The sequence below is a fragment of the Aythya fuligula genome, chromosome 16 (assembly GCF_009819795.1).
Source record: "Aythya fuligula isolate bAytFul2 chromosome 16, bAytFul2.pri, whole genome shotgun sequence".
NCBI classification, from domain to species: domain Eukaryota; kingdom Metazoa; phylum Chordata; class Aves; order Anseriformes; family Anatidae; genus Aythya; species Aythya fuligula.
In genome coordinates, this window is record NC_045574.1 from 8,030,124 (window position 1) to 8,044,552 (window position 14,429).

At 46.9% G+C, this 14,429-nt stretch overlaps 1 protein-coding gene across 6 annotated transcripts in view; it reads right to left on the minus strand.

Annotated features, from left to right (window-relative positions):
• The window catches only part of ADNP (activity dependent neuroprotector homeobox), a 30,878-nt gene extending 28,515 nt beyond the window's left edge, over positions 1-2,363 (minus strand). For all 6 annotated transcript variants that reach the window (XM_032198238.1, XM_032198239.1, XM_032198240.1 and 3 more), the window contains exon 1: positions 2,261-2,363. The gene's annotated coding sequence lies outside the window, so the exon portion shown is untranslated. The remainder of the gene's footprint in view (positions 1-2,260) is intronic.
• Between the last annotated feature and the right edge of the window lie 12,066 nt (positions 2,364-14,429).

The window sequence follows — 14,429 nt, forward strand, 5'->3', positions numbered from 1 at the left end:
ATATCCAGCCACCTCTCCCCTAAAAGCCTAACACAAGTGATCTCACAAGCCCACAATGACTTTCCAGCTCTAGCAGATCCACGTAATACTCTTTCAAGCACAAGCAGTAGTAACCTAAATGAGATACAGGTTTATAGAATCTGTAAGCAAAAAAAAAGTTCACCTTTTTATTACTTTTGGAAGAGAATAAGTTTTTGGTTTGTGGCTGAAGTTTACGTAAGCATTTACTGTAAGCATCTTCGGCAAAGGTAACAGTCACCTTATGACCCATCAGCCTCAAGTGCAATTTTTGTTAACAACTGTCCATTTCTCTTCTGTTACCTCTTCTCAATGTTTTAAGGTTTCAACACATATTGTGTTAGATGTTGATCTGCTCGTACCAAATTACCACCCAACATCTGTAAAAATTATGTCTAAAGCAGAACCAAACACCGGAATTGTTAATAAATGCAAAAATAAGAAGCTTTTTTTTTTTTTTTTTTAAATCAGGATGATCCATCCTGCTCACCTGGATGGATGGCAACTATGGCAAGGTGCTGTAAGCCCTGTAATTGTTGGTTATCAGCCACCCCAAGGGAAAGTTTTCCTAAGTAGCAGAGATCCCACAGCGGGGAACAATGCTGGTGGCCTGCAGGAGATGCACACCGTGCTGCGCAGCAGCCACGCCAACCTGAGACCACGCTACGTTGGCAGGTAGGAATGGTATCTCCATTATCTCAGGCACATGGTTCACATCCAAATGGCAAATAGTAGTAAAAACGAACAAAAACATAGCTAGTGAAAACAACCTGGAGAAGATAAACCTGCAGTTCTTCCAACAGGAATCAAAAGCTCTTCCCCACCTACTGAACGGTTCCAACACGTCTAACAAAGTCTCAGGCCGTCGAGGTCTCCCCTCATCCCGCCTCGCCCACCGCCCCTAACAAAGCAGCCAACCCTTCCGTGCCGCCCCACACCCAAAGTTTCTCCCTCTGCAGCCGCGCGCTTGGAAGGCGTGAGAAGAGCCAAGTGAGATCCCAAGGCAAATGGCACCAGGAGCCACAACCGCGTCCCACCACGACACCCAACGCCCTCCAGCTCCCAGCCTCACCGAGCCACGCAGCCCCTCCAGGCGCCTCTCAGGCCCCCGGGGCGACTCCCCAGCCACCCCCAGCCCCCCGGCCGGGTGTGCAGGGGCTCTCAGGGGCTCTGGGGGGCTTCGAGGCCGGCCGGGGCCCCTCGGCTCCGGTGCCAGGAGGCGGCCGGGGCCTGCCCCGCTGGCTCGGCCGGGAGCGGGGGGGCCGCAGGCGGCGCTGCGCGGCCCTTCCCCGCCGCAGCCGTGCCCGGCGCGGGGAACGCGCCCCCTGCCGCCGCCCGCCCTCATCTCCGGCGGGGCTGCGCTGCATTTTGGGTGGGGGCTGGTATTTTTTATTTATTTATTTAATATTTTTTTTCCCCCTCCTCTCCCCGGCCACGGTCATCAAACCGGGAACCCGCGGTCCCGGATTGAACGGAGTGGGGGGGTGTGTGGGGGGGTAGCTGGATGGGAAGAAAAAGAATGATTAAAAAAAAAAAAAAAAACAACAGAAAAGGGGGCAGGCTGAGGCTCAGCATCACCCACACCGCGGTACTTGTTTGGGAAACCTTCCCCTCCCTCCCTCCCCCGCCCCTGGGCTGCGATCGCCGAGCGCGGGGAAGGGGGGAGCGGCCCCGGGGTGCGGAGCGGGGCGCTCGGGCCCTGCCTGGGTCCCCCCCGCCTTTGTCTGGCAGCCGGGGGTCGGCGGCCGGGGCCGGGCAGGGCCGAGCCAGGCGGCGCCGCCGCTGCTGAGCTGCATCCCCGGCTCCTCCCGGCCGGCTGGGGGCCGCTGCCCGCCTGGCTCCGGCCCCAACTCCGCCAGCGGGGCCCTGGGGCAGCGGCGGGATGCTGGGGACGGGACGGGACGGGGCGGGACCCCTCAGCGGCCGGAGGGAAGGGAAGGGAAGGAGAGGGAGGGAAGGGGAGGAGGAGGGAAGGCGGCGGCATAGCGGTCCCCGCCGCCCGCTGTGGCGGCCTCAGCGCTTCAACGGGTGTGCGGCCAGGGGAAGGGAAGGGAAGGGAAGGGAAGGGAAGGGAAGGGAAGGGAAAGGAAGGGGCCCGCCCGCCCCCCCCGCAGCCCCCCAGCCGACCACCCCGGGGCCGGGTCCCGCCTGAGGGGGGTTTGGGGGGGCTCCAGGCCGTGTCCTGAGGCGGGCGGGGGCCGGCCGCAGCCGGGCCGTGCCGCGGAGCCGCGCACACACCTACCTGCCCGGGGCTCTCTGTCCTCGGCTGCGAGGGCGGGCGCTCCCCCGGCACCTCAGCCTCGGGGGTGTGAGCGGTGTCTGTGTGTGTGTGTGTGTGTGTGTGTGCGGGGCGGGCGCAGCGCAGCCGGCGGCGGCGCGGGGGAGACAAAGGGGGCGGGGGGGGGCTGCGTGAGGGGGGGATGGAGGAGGAGGAGGAGGAAGAGGAGGAGGAGGGAGGGGGGCGGCTGTGGGGAGCGAGCCCCGAGGGGGGGGAGGGGCGGCGGCTTCACAGGGCTCGGTCCCCGGGGCGCGGGGGGTGCGGGAGGCGCGGGGGGGGTGCGGGGGGGGCTGCGTCTCCCCGGGCGCCCTGCGGACAATACAGCCGGGTCCCTCCTGCCCAGAACCTGCCCTGGCCAAGATGGCGGCCGAGAAAGAGCGGAAGTGACGCCAGGCGCTCATTAGCATACGGGACTCATTGTCCGGCGGGAGGGGAGGGAGGGGGCCGCGCCCCGGGGGGGGGGGGGTGAGGGAGGGGAGCGGAGCGGAGCTGGGTTCCCGCCGGCACTGCCCCCGCCGGGAGGCTCCCGGTAACGGGGGAGGGGCTGCGAGGACCGGGAGGGGTGAGGCTGAGGCGAGGGGGGGCTCTCGCGAGAGGCCCCGGGCCCCCCCCCGGCGGCTGAGGAGACGGCGGCGGGATCTACCCCGGCCCCGCTAGGAGGCGCCGCGCCCTGCGGCTGGGGCCGACCGCCGCGCGGGTATCCCTCCGCCGCCCCCGGCCGGGACTACATCCCGGCCCGAGGGGGCCTCCCGCCGCCGCCGCCGGGGGCGCGCCCACGTGACCGCGCCGCCCGCGCACGTGACCGCGCGGCCTCGTGCCGCCCGCCGAGCGGCCCCGCCCCGCCCCGCTCGGCCCCGCCCCCTCCCGCCTCAGCGCGGCCCCGCCCGGCCCCGCCGCTCCCTCACACCATGGACAGCGCCGCGGCACGGCCCGGGGCGGGGGCGCCGGGTACCGGGACACCGTGAGGCACCCAGGGGTCCCCAGGGGCCCCCAGGGGCCGGGGGCGCAGGGTGAGGCCCGGCACGGGGCACGGAGGCGTCGAGCGGGGCGAAGGCGGCGCCCGGCGGCCCCTCAGGGAGAAGCCTCGCGCGCAGCTGGCGGAGCGGCGCTGAGGTGAGGGCGGGAACAGGCGGGCACCGCCCGTCCCTGCGGCCAGCACGGCTCGGGCTGGGCTCCTGCAGCCGAGCCGTTATTTCTGTTATTTCTGTCAGCTCCGTGGTTTCCGGTGAGCACCAGGCTGAGGGGGCAGGCGGCTGAGGCACGGCAGGGCCCGGCGCTGCGAGGAGCGAGGCCCAGTGTGAGAGAGAGCTTGGGGGTAGTTGAGAGCTCGGTGCGAGTGCGAGAGCTCGGCACAAAGGTGCTGGACGTGAAGTGGAGCCGTGGTGGCTGCTGCTTCTAAAACACACAGACTTGAAAGGTGAAGTGAAGCTCAATCCCTGCCGTACTTGGCACTGAGCCTTGCTGCCTCAGTGACACACACAACAGTTGCTAGAAAGAAAAGTCTGTCTGTTTTCTGAAGTTTAAAAGCGTAGAAAAGTTGCCATAATTTACTTGGACTTCATAAAACATCAAATTCCTATGTTTTTATGACTCACATTCCGCAAATGTTTACACCACAACTCACATAAATATATTTCATGAAGAATTTAGTGATGTTTTACTGCATTTGTTACCTTTTTTCAACACTTCCTAGTTCAACTGCATTTAAAAGTACACTGTTTGCAAATCACACCTTTATTTCACCATGTATTTCACACTGTCTTCACATTAGTGGTCATAAGAATCAGAAAGTCGAGGAGAGAGTCTTTTAGAACAGAATGGAAGTACATGAAACAGCTGCAAAAACAAAACTTGTGATTTATCAATAATAATAAAAGTTTCTAGAACTTGAAGTTCCTGTTTGGGGAAAAAAAAAAAAAGTTTAGAGATCACTTTTACATAATGTCTCTTACTGCTCAGGTTTATGTTTTCTTCTCCAAATTAAAATTCTAGAAGAGGAGAAATGTTTGCAGCACATTTAATACAACACCATTACACAAACTTTTCTTCTTTATGAAAGAAGGAAAAAAAAGCATGATGATAAACAGTTCTTGAAGTTTTGGAGTGAAGAACGGTAACTACTGCAGATGTCTTGCCTGTTGTGAGGTTTAAGGCCATCTGATGCTTTTGGTTGTATGGAAGAATGCTCAAATGAGAAAATGACCAATGGCAGCAGAAGAGTTAAATGGAAGTTACCAAGCCATGATTTGGATTTGAGGCTGCAAGACCTTCTGGGGCATTTGGTTGTGCCGAGAAGATGGGCAAGGCTGGAGAGGATAGATTTAAGTGACTGTATGTGTCACTACTGTAATTTAGGATCCTAGAATGGATTTATTACATGTAGAAAATAAATTTCTAAGAAAATCCACCCGCAAGAGAAAAAATGTCTAGTAAGACAAAAATAGCAGGAAAACGAATCCCTGACCCACAGACCTTCAAATCTAAAAGCTGAATTTGAGAAAACATTGAAGTGCCTGAACATTGGAGGAACTGGGTTCTATGGAACACAACAGTGCCCTAGGAAATAGAAATTAGATGTGGTAGATGCTTAAGGGGATGAGCACAACAGAAGAGTATGCGTAAGTGGTACAATAGCGCAAACAGAAATATTTTGATTTCAGGCAGGAGAAAGGAACAGGCTTTCAGACATCATTTCATGTCCTGAATTCTGTTTGCAAATGAAAGTATTAATTTTGTATCTTGCGGTAGTTTATTGATACTCATCACACACAGCCTCCAGGCTAGGCTGGCAGCCAGAACAGCCAAAGATAGAAAGTTCTCTAACCACTTCCTCAATATCCGACAATATCAAGGAATTTTCAGCTGGAAATGACATTCCAGCCATGTTGTGATGATGGTTCCCAGTCTAAATAGGGACAAAAAGAACACGGAAAACAGGTTGGAAAGACTTTGGAAACTGGAATTTGGTGTGAGGAAATTAAATTAGGTATGGGTGGAAAGAAGAGCACCAGAAGGCAGAAATATCCACCCCGTGCACAAGGTGGGTGATTCAGGGAGCCATTGCCTGGTTTGGCATAAAGTCTGCAGTGACAGGGCTCAAATGATTTGGGGGTGAGGATACACAGTAGAGACAGTAGATGTTGAAAGCAATCCTCAAATGATGGACAAGATCTTCCTCTTGTGATATATGGCATAATAATTCGTGTCGAGAAGATGGTTGATATTAATAAAGAAGGGGGAGATGTGGGAATGTGGCTATGGGGGTCGGCAAGCCCTGTGGTTGATGGTAACATCAGGCTCTTAACGATGAAGCCGTCAGGAATGTAAAAGAGTTTAGAGGGAGCAAAGAAGGGTGATTCAGGAGATGGCATGCAGTCTTGGGTTGCTTGTTCTCCAGCCATTAAGGCATGGAAGTTTCTGGGTGTTTGCTGTTGCTGTTAGATGCAAAGTTGTTTGACCAATGAAAAGTTTTTGAAAAGGACTGCTGTGGGGAGAAGGGTATAAGACAGGAACCTGTCCTCGAAAAAAAAGGCAACACGATGAAGTTGTTCTAAATGAAGTCTCAACTCAATCTGAGTCTTGTAATATTTATAAAAGGAATATTTATAAAAGGTATAAAAGGCAAGTAAAACCCCCATGGCCACACTCCCAAATCTCCCCCTTCTTTATTAATATCAACCATTTTCTCGACATGAATTACCACTCCATATGTAACAATCCCTCCTCTTCTTTTGAGTATCATTAATTCATGTCTTGGCTTCGAATTTGACCAAGGCCAATTGAACCACAAGAAAATGCCTTCGCAATATTCTCTGCAAGATTTATAAACAATTTTTTAGCAATGGTTGGAATAATATTTCACCCAATTCATTGTTCCACAGGGTGTACAATAATCGTCACTAGCAGCATCACACACATCAAATTTGAGTGATCAAAGTAGATAACCAATCCTCTAGGTATATTTCCCACCTATTATTTCGATCACTACAATTAGCATCCAAAGGGTAGCTATGCCCCAATGTACTTTAAGTTCTTTTAAGCCTAACTTTCAAATCGCCAGGAGTAGACTCAATCTTCCAAGTTCCTGTTATGGGTCTCTTTTCACCTGACCCATCCTGGAACCTTCAAACAAGTTCCGAATCCATGGAACGCTCCAAGAGGTTCCAAATCCCTGGAACCCTCAAACAGGTTCTGAATCCCTGGCTGTGCCTGTGTCTGGGGGTGTCTTGCAAGTGGTTAACCCACTCATGAATTCCTAGAGCAATCACTTCGGTCCTTCACCGGCCAAGTCCCTCACAGGAGATCGGAACCGTGGTTAGAAGACCTCTGCACTCGCTTTGGAACAAAGTTCCTTCTCAGTCACACCCCTACACACAGTCACACAACCAAATCCACCCAACCGAATGGTGTCTTTGGGTCTTTGCGTGCAGAATTACGGGTCACAAAGGGAGAGCTTTTGGTTCTTTACTTGCCTTTTACATTCGAAATCTAGTTGGACTCTGGCAGTGCTATCGGCAAGGGCCACTATGTGGGGCGCCTCCCTTTACTATTCACAGATCCAAACTCCAAGAAGATCACGTCGGGGTCACCAATTTGTTATAAATGAAGTCTTAACTCAATCTGAATTTAGTAATATTTATAAAAGGAATATTTATAAAAGGTATAAAAGGCAAGTAAAACCCCCATGGCCACACTCCCAAATCTCCCCCTGTTTTATTAATATCAACCATTTTCTCGACACGAATTACCACTCCATATATAATACAGTTATGTCATCAATAAAGGAGTAGAAAGAAGGAATGAAAAGGAATGGGGACCAGCACGGGAACAGGCACACTGATCGCCTCATGAAGATAGGTTCAGCCAGACTCAGCAAACTGCTCAGAGAAGCTCGTACAGAAAGTCGCTGGAAATGGGCGCACTGGAGCTGGGAAGAACAAAGACTGTCCTGGTAACCTTACAGCTCATTCTCCTTATTAACAATCAGACAGTTTATGGTCATGAAACATGGAACCAAATTGATGTCAAGGTGTGGGACTGCAACTAAAAATGACAAGGTTGCAGTGGGATTGCTCGGCACCTGGCGAGCAGTCCCTGAGGCCTTAAAGAGCCCTGTGGGACCACAGTCAGAAACGTGTGGTTTGCCAGACAGTGAGGGAGCTGCAGGCTCCTTTACTGATCCGACTGCTACGCCATCGGCCCCTCTGCTGCTACAGCCATCTCAGGCCTTTGCTGTTTCGCCCCCTGCTGACCTGGACGTGCCTTTTGACCCAGGCCCTATTGGCCTGGAAAAGGAGATGGCTGTGCTTTTCTTTGATCCGGGAAGATTAGGATACATAAGGCCCAAAGACCAAGTTGCCTGACAACTTAAAGCAAGACATACTGTTCCCATGACTAGCCCTGGAATTCTCCGGTGTTTGTAATCAAGAAAAGGAATGGAAGATGGAGACTGTTAAGTCATGGAACTTAAAGGATTATTTGTTGCCTTTTCTGATTGTACGTATGTATAGGCATACTCAGGTTTAGTATGTAAAAGCAATGTTCTGTATATCTAGAAGGTTTGATGTTTGTGTGTGCATGTTGGTAGAGCATAGACTCCCCGCGCACCCATCACTGTTTACTTGCCTTTTATAAACTAAATTCAGATTGAGTTGAGACTTCATTTATAACACCCTCATTTAGTTCACCAAGAGTTTTCTGGATGATTTGCACAGTATGGCTGTTGTCAGCAGTTAGCAAGTTAGAAAAGAGAGATGAGAACAATACAAAACTTGTATGAGAAGATTGATTTGAGAGGTAAAATTCAAGCAGTGGGGAAGAAGGAGAAACAAAGCCGTGAGCCCATTTTTCTGCTGTGTGCACAATGCAAGACAAAACTTCATGCTAATATTCTTAATATACTTTTTGTGTTATGGAAGTGGGTATTGTTTCTCACAACAGGCTATGACAACCAGAGAAATCCATAGACTCCTGGCATTGTAAGAGGCTAAACACTTAGCACCAGAGGGGACACAATTAGCATTCCCACACTGAACAGGTATAATTGAAGGTGTGTTGTGCTATTGATTCAGGTCGGGCTTGTGCCCGTGTTTACAACTGCACTAGTTTAGCAGCCATCCTGTGTTTGTTCGAATACAGAATAACAAAGCCAACTATCAGTGGTTGTAAGTCCCTAACATAATTAATTATATAATAAATACAATTAAGGTTAATCCTCAGCAGCACTAAGATCCCTAGTCTCACAGGGCTCCATTAAGCCATCCAGCACCTTTGTCATTCAGACACTTCATCATCTGTCAGCATTCTCTAACCTTCTTCCATGAAAATGACTTTGGCAAAAGTCACCAGGCAGGAGCCAAATTCAGTCTGTATCAAGATGAAAGTAGGGAAGAACTATCCCTTCACAAAGAGTTCTCATTTTTCCCTTGTTTTTAAGAAAAAAAATACTTATATTGAGCAGGTCAGTGATAATAGCTGCATAAGATAGATTTGCTTAGCTGGTTAGGATATGTTGGAAGGAAAGGTTGATCCCTTAGAACAGTAAGAAATTGATTTGTCATATGGAGTATTTAAATTTCACTTTGGAAAGTGAAGTATAATGTCCTTTGGAGGCGATGCTGTTCTGCCATGACAAACCACGTTTTTTTGTGGATATAAGATTGACAGCTTCCAGGTTTTGTCAACAATTTCAAAAACAATGAATTCTGAGTGTGGATTTAGTTAATAAAAATGTCAATTAAAAAAAAATAAATTACAAAATCACCTACCTTGAAAATTTCAATAATTTAGCATGTTCGAGCAGCTTGTCTCTTTTACCTCCCCTGCACTGAAGCTGTAATACCAAGTAATGTAATTATTTTGACAGGATCAGCCCATCAAAAGTACTGCCGCATGCTTTCTTTGCAAGAGCGAGCAGAATGGCAGACTGGACTAGAAATGAGAGCTCTCCAAGCACATTTGAGTCACGACATGAACTTCACCACATAGTAAGTCAATCTGGTTATTTTCTTTGTGGGTATCCCCCCTGTGGTTGCACAGTGGTGGGCTGGAAGGGACCTGAGCACTCTCAAGCTGTGACCGTAGGAGCTCTATTTAGATCTTTCCTGTTCTGGAGCAAAGGTGGAAGTATCCTTTAGTGCTCAGATCTTCCTGAGAGCACAGCATTTTAGGAGCTTAGATAACTACCCTCAGCTTCCCAGAAAGCAACTAGTTTTCCATTGTGGTTTTCGATGGGTTCACCTGATGCTATGGGTGTGACATGTTTGAAAAAGTCAAAATGCAATAAGAATTTGTGAGCCAAATGCGTGTCTTTGTGATGCGCCATCAGTATCAATTCCCGTTGAACCATCACCACAGCTAACCTTGCAGGAAAAAGCTTACATTTTATGTGTGCCCACTGCTGCTTTGTTGAGAAATCCCTCTCTCTAGGGATGAGTTTTCAGATCTAATTTTGGATTAAAATTTGTAGTTCAGTTTACTTCTCTCTGGTCCCAATACACTTCCCCTGAACAGTAACAATCACAATATATAAGTTGTTATGAATGTCATGCCTGAAGAAAGAAGGTAGGTAAAACGTGGCAGGGTCAGAGGGGAGGAAATGATCCTCCAAAAATGTTTATGCTTTACAAACGTTTTGTGATTACTTTCTTTGGTCATGACTTTTACAGCATGACACCGTGGAGGTAATATGTCATAAAACGGTGATAAAGTTTGATAAGCAATCCCTCTCGTCTGCATACACTCTGTATTTACTGATCCTAATTTGCCTACCGCTCTGGAATGCTAACTGTTGAAAAGCTGTTGCTCAAGTCCAATGCATTGAACTGAGTAGGCAATCTGTCATTTCATTCAGTGGTGCCAAGATTTCAATCCATGCTTATACTGGGAATCTTGATAGACCCTTAGATAAATATTATTGATTAGTCATTGCTATTTTTTACTGTTGATATGCAGAAGGTTGTGCAGCCTTGCAGTTGGCTTCTACACAGTCCACTGGAAAATATGTTTTATTGTGCTGCCCAGATTGGCAACTAGGCACATCTTTACTGCAGCCTCAGATTAAAGCTTTGTATTTTAGAAACAAACCACAACTGCAGCCAACTCCTTCCAACCTCAGATCAGTTGACTCTTCACCCTCGAGCCCCAAACCTGCTAAACTAGGGATACTGTTTTGATGCTGATTTCTGATTCAGTTGATATGCTAACCAGGCCTTGGCTGTGTGAAGTGGTTGTCCCAGCTGTGGGATCATAATGATGTAGTCAGTCGAATTGCATATGAAAATTTTCGTATGACTGAGTGATAAATTCCATGGCTTGGGGTATGGGGCTGTATTGCGTAGCCCTGGGGCAGGGCTTTGGAAGGTGGTAAGGGCATAGAGATTACACTGCTGCTGGTAGTTCAGCTGCCACATGGTATAGCTGGTGGAGTGATAAGTCCTCTGACAAAAGGTGCTATCAACTTCAGGAGCCCCCAGCAGTGTTTCATCTCACAACTGGGGCTTCGGTTTGTCCGATAAAAAGGTTCACGTCAGCACAGGCCTTAGGTCACAGCTCTGACTGGGGACTCACAAACCGCACAGAGCGCAAGGACCTCACATAGGTCAGGGATAACCTTATGCCCTGCTGTGTAAAACTCCATGCATAGCTTCGCAACCTGTTCTTCTGTAACCTCAAATCTGTTGGGTCGGTACTCTTGAAGTTTAGCACGTTTTGATTGTCTTCATGGGTTTGCGTGTGAGAGTTTTCACACACCACCTTGAATTTCTGGTCTACAATGACAGAACAAGAGGTCTCCTTCCCGTAGCTTTGCCCATCTGCCAAAGGAAGTACTTGCTGTTCAGGGGAAAGGGTGCATTACCGGTATAAAATGTGTCACCTGCTCCCCCCTCTATATTAAACATGTCCAAACAAACATATCCATGATTTGCACAGATTTAAGCCAGGAAGGAATTAAAGCTCCTGTTCTTGCCAAATGATTGAGTTGCTTGCAGACACAGATTCTTAAGGAAGTATAATGGAGAAAGTAAAGTACATTAGCAGAGTATTTGTGCTTTCATAGGAAATGAATATGGATGTAATTAAGAAAAGCTGATTTATGTGGAACTGTAAAACCAAGGACATAGAATGAAAAATTCCCTGTAAATATCAATTCAGTGTTTTGTGGTGGCCCAAACAAGGCAAGCCAAGTATTGCAACGGGATTAAGGAAGGAACTGAAACCTAAAATGCGACCGTGTAAATCCCTAGGACATGAATATTTGAGGCATTGTATGGAGTTCTGGGCACCTGGTCCCTAAGGATAGAACCGTAACGTGCTACTGACATTTTGAGAATAGCAAGGTGCAGGGTGCCTTCTGTCTGAGGAACTTTAAAAAAAAAAACAACAGGGCTGAGTACGACAAGGGGATAAGCAGGGTCTATAAAATAATACACAGGAAAAGGGAAATGGGAAACAATAGGGAACATCCGATGAATTTATTAGGTGATAGGTTTGAAATGAGAGGACTTCACAAAATACATGTGTAAATTGCTGAACTCCCTGCCACAGGGTGCTGTAGAAGCTAAGACTATGAATTGATTCAAAAAGCAATTAAATCCTTAGACGGCCCCAGAAGCCATTAAAAGGTCCAGGCCCTCTTGATCTCTGGCTTCAGAAGACCCCGTACGGCTGACTGCTGGTGTGGTTGGGCAAAGATCACAGTAACTGTTTCTTACGTGCTTTCATTCTGCAGCCGGTGTTGAGCACTAAGAGACAGCACAGCCCTTCTTGTACAACTTCCTTCTTACATTATAGGCCATTCTTTCCCTACAATACATATTCTTTCTTTCCTTTTTAACTAAGAATTTATATAGGTGGTTTATAAGTTGCTTAAAAGAAGCTGAGAACAAATTCAAGTAACTCAAAGGATTTATATTAACAGAAACTCAAAACCATCAGAAGTAGCACTAAATGAAGGCTATTTCACCCCGCCTTGTTTAAAAGATACAAGCTTTATTAAAGAAGGCTTTGTATTAGAACTCCGGCCACTGGCTACGGTTTTACAATATTTATTCTCCGTGAACTTTCACAGCAGCGCATACAGGAGAAAAAGTCAGAGTTAAAGCGCAGCTTTGGAGCTTGTTTCTGTAAAGTTTTCCTACGTACAGAACACTTCGAGTACTGGTGAGGCTCTGACATGCTCAAGCACAGGGAATACTTTAGAATCAGATGGTTTTAGTCACCTCAGGGAAGAAACTATTTGGAAAGACAGTACTGGTCTGAGATGGGAGAAAAGATGAAGGGAAAGGCTAGTTAGAGCAAGTCTGGGCAAAGATTCTGTGTGTTTGTTTTACTCAGCATCAGCACAATACTAATTTACGAATCTCTCCTCTGCAAGTGCATGGAGGGACAAACACACAAACAGCAGCTACTTCTGAAGTTGAGGCTTTTAAAACTTGCAGTAAGGGAACTTTTGAAAGCGCATTCAGTATTTAGTGAGTTACCTGTAGCCCACTCCCCTTTCTGAAGAAATATACAGTCTTTGGCTAGGGGGAAAAAAAAGTTATTTTTCATGATATATACAGTAAAATACGCATACGTATCCATTGCCTGCTAACTCAAGGAAAGCTTGCAGAGCTACTCTGCAGCCAGCAGTGGCATTAATTCTGCTTCTGTCCACTGGATCCACGTTTTATTAGGTCCTTTTAATAGCATTTTCTATGAGTAGCTTGGTGCAGGCGATTAAATCGGTTTCACTCCTGTGACCTTTTCTTGTCTCAGGAAGTACTGCAGAATGCATCTTTCTGCTTGTGTACTGCTGACATGAAACACTTGCTTTAGTTTCTTTAAAGCATTTTTCTTTATGATAACCTAAATTCCGTTGTGTTTAAGCATAATAAGGAACATTATCTATTCATCTAGAAACTGAATATAGCCCAGTCATGCTTCAAACTTGCATGTACTGGAGCACACAAAATACACTGCATATAATGATCCTAATTTATATTTAAAAGCAACTTACTTCAAATGCCATCTCATAAGTAGATGACTTTGCAATGAAGGGAATTTACCAGGTAGTTTTCATTAAAAAAAAAAAAAAAAAAAAAAAAAAGGCATATATATTCTAATTCCCAGCAGCTAGATCACAAGTAACTAATATTACTTCAGTTACACAGAAGTCTGAGAAATATACGATCTTGCTGAGGCTCAATATGTATTCTAGGAAACGGTTTCCACTTGTATGAAAATGCAAAGCAACTTCTAAAAGCTATATGGTAATTAAAAATTTTGTACCTATTTCAAACTTAAAATGTTTATTTTAGCCATGGATGCTCCAAATGAAACATAAATAGATGAAACCTATTCACATGAGAGTTCCATGGTCCTTCAGGCCCAGAGATTTCTGTATATATTATTAGATCAGATTAGCCTGCACCAAATTAAATTATAGAGAGATGAACATAATTTGCTGGGAAAGTACAGGCAAATGTCACAAAATGTACAGTTAAGTCACTGTAATTCAGTTACAGGTAGATTCAAAACCTACAGCTACCTTTTTATTATTTTAAAGCATTTATTATTTTAAAACATCTGCTGTGAGTACTCAGAAAAGGGGAAAAATAGCAGAATCTGAATAACTTCACTAAAAAACAAAAGGAGTATCTTTAATTAAAACAATCCACTAGAAAATTAAGTTTGGATTTTGAAGTTTTTACGTCGTTGAGTGGGCTAATTTTTTAAAAATGACTATCTGAAATGTGAATTTATTATTTAATGTACAGACTTTTAACATTTTTTTTTAAATATTAACAACTGCATTTAGTGTATTAGAGGAATTCAAACGAAATACAAGCAAAATAAGTACAATCATTAAAGTATTTGTTGTTTCTCCTCTCCCACCATTTTCTGAGATGCATATTTTAACAGAACCACCCTTCCCTCCTCCCATCCCCCCAAAAATGCAAGGATATATTTTTCTTGTATACAAAGCCATTATCAGAACAATTTAATCTTCCTGTTTGCTCCTTTAAAAAAAAAAAAAAAAAAAAACCTCCCTTAAAATGCATATTTGATTGCAAGTTCTTCAGCATTTCTGAGTTCTGACTAGGTCAAATAGTGAGACAGAAAAAAACAAAACAAACAAACCAACCAACAG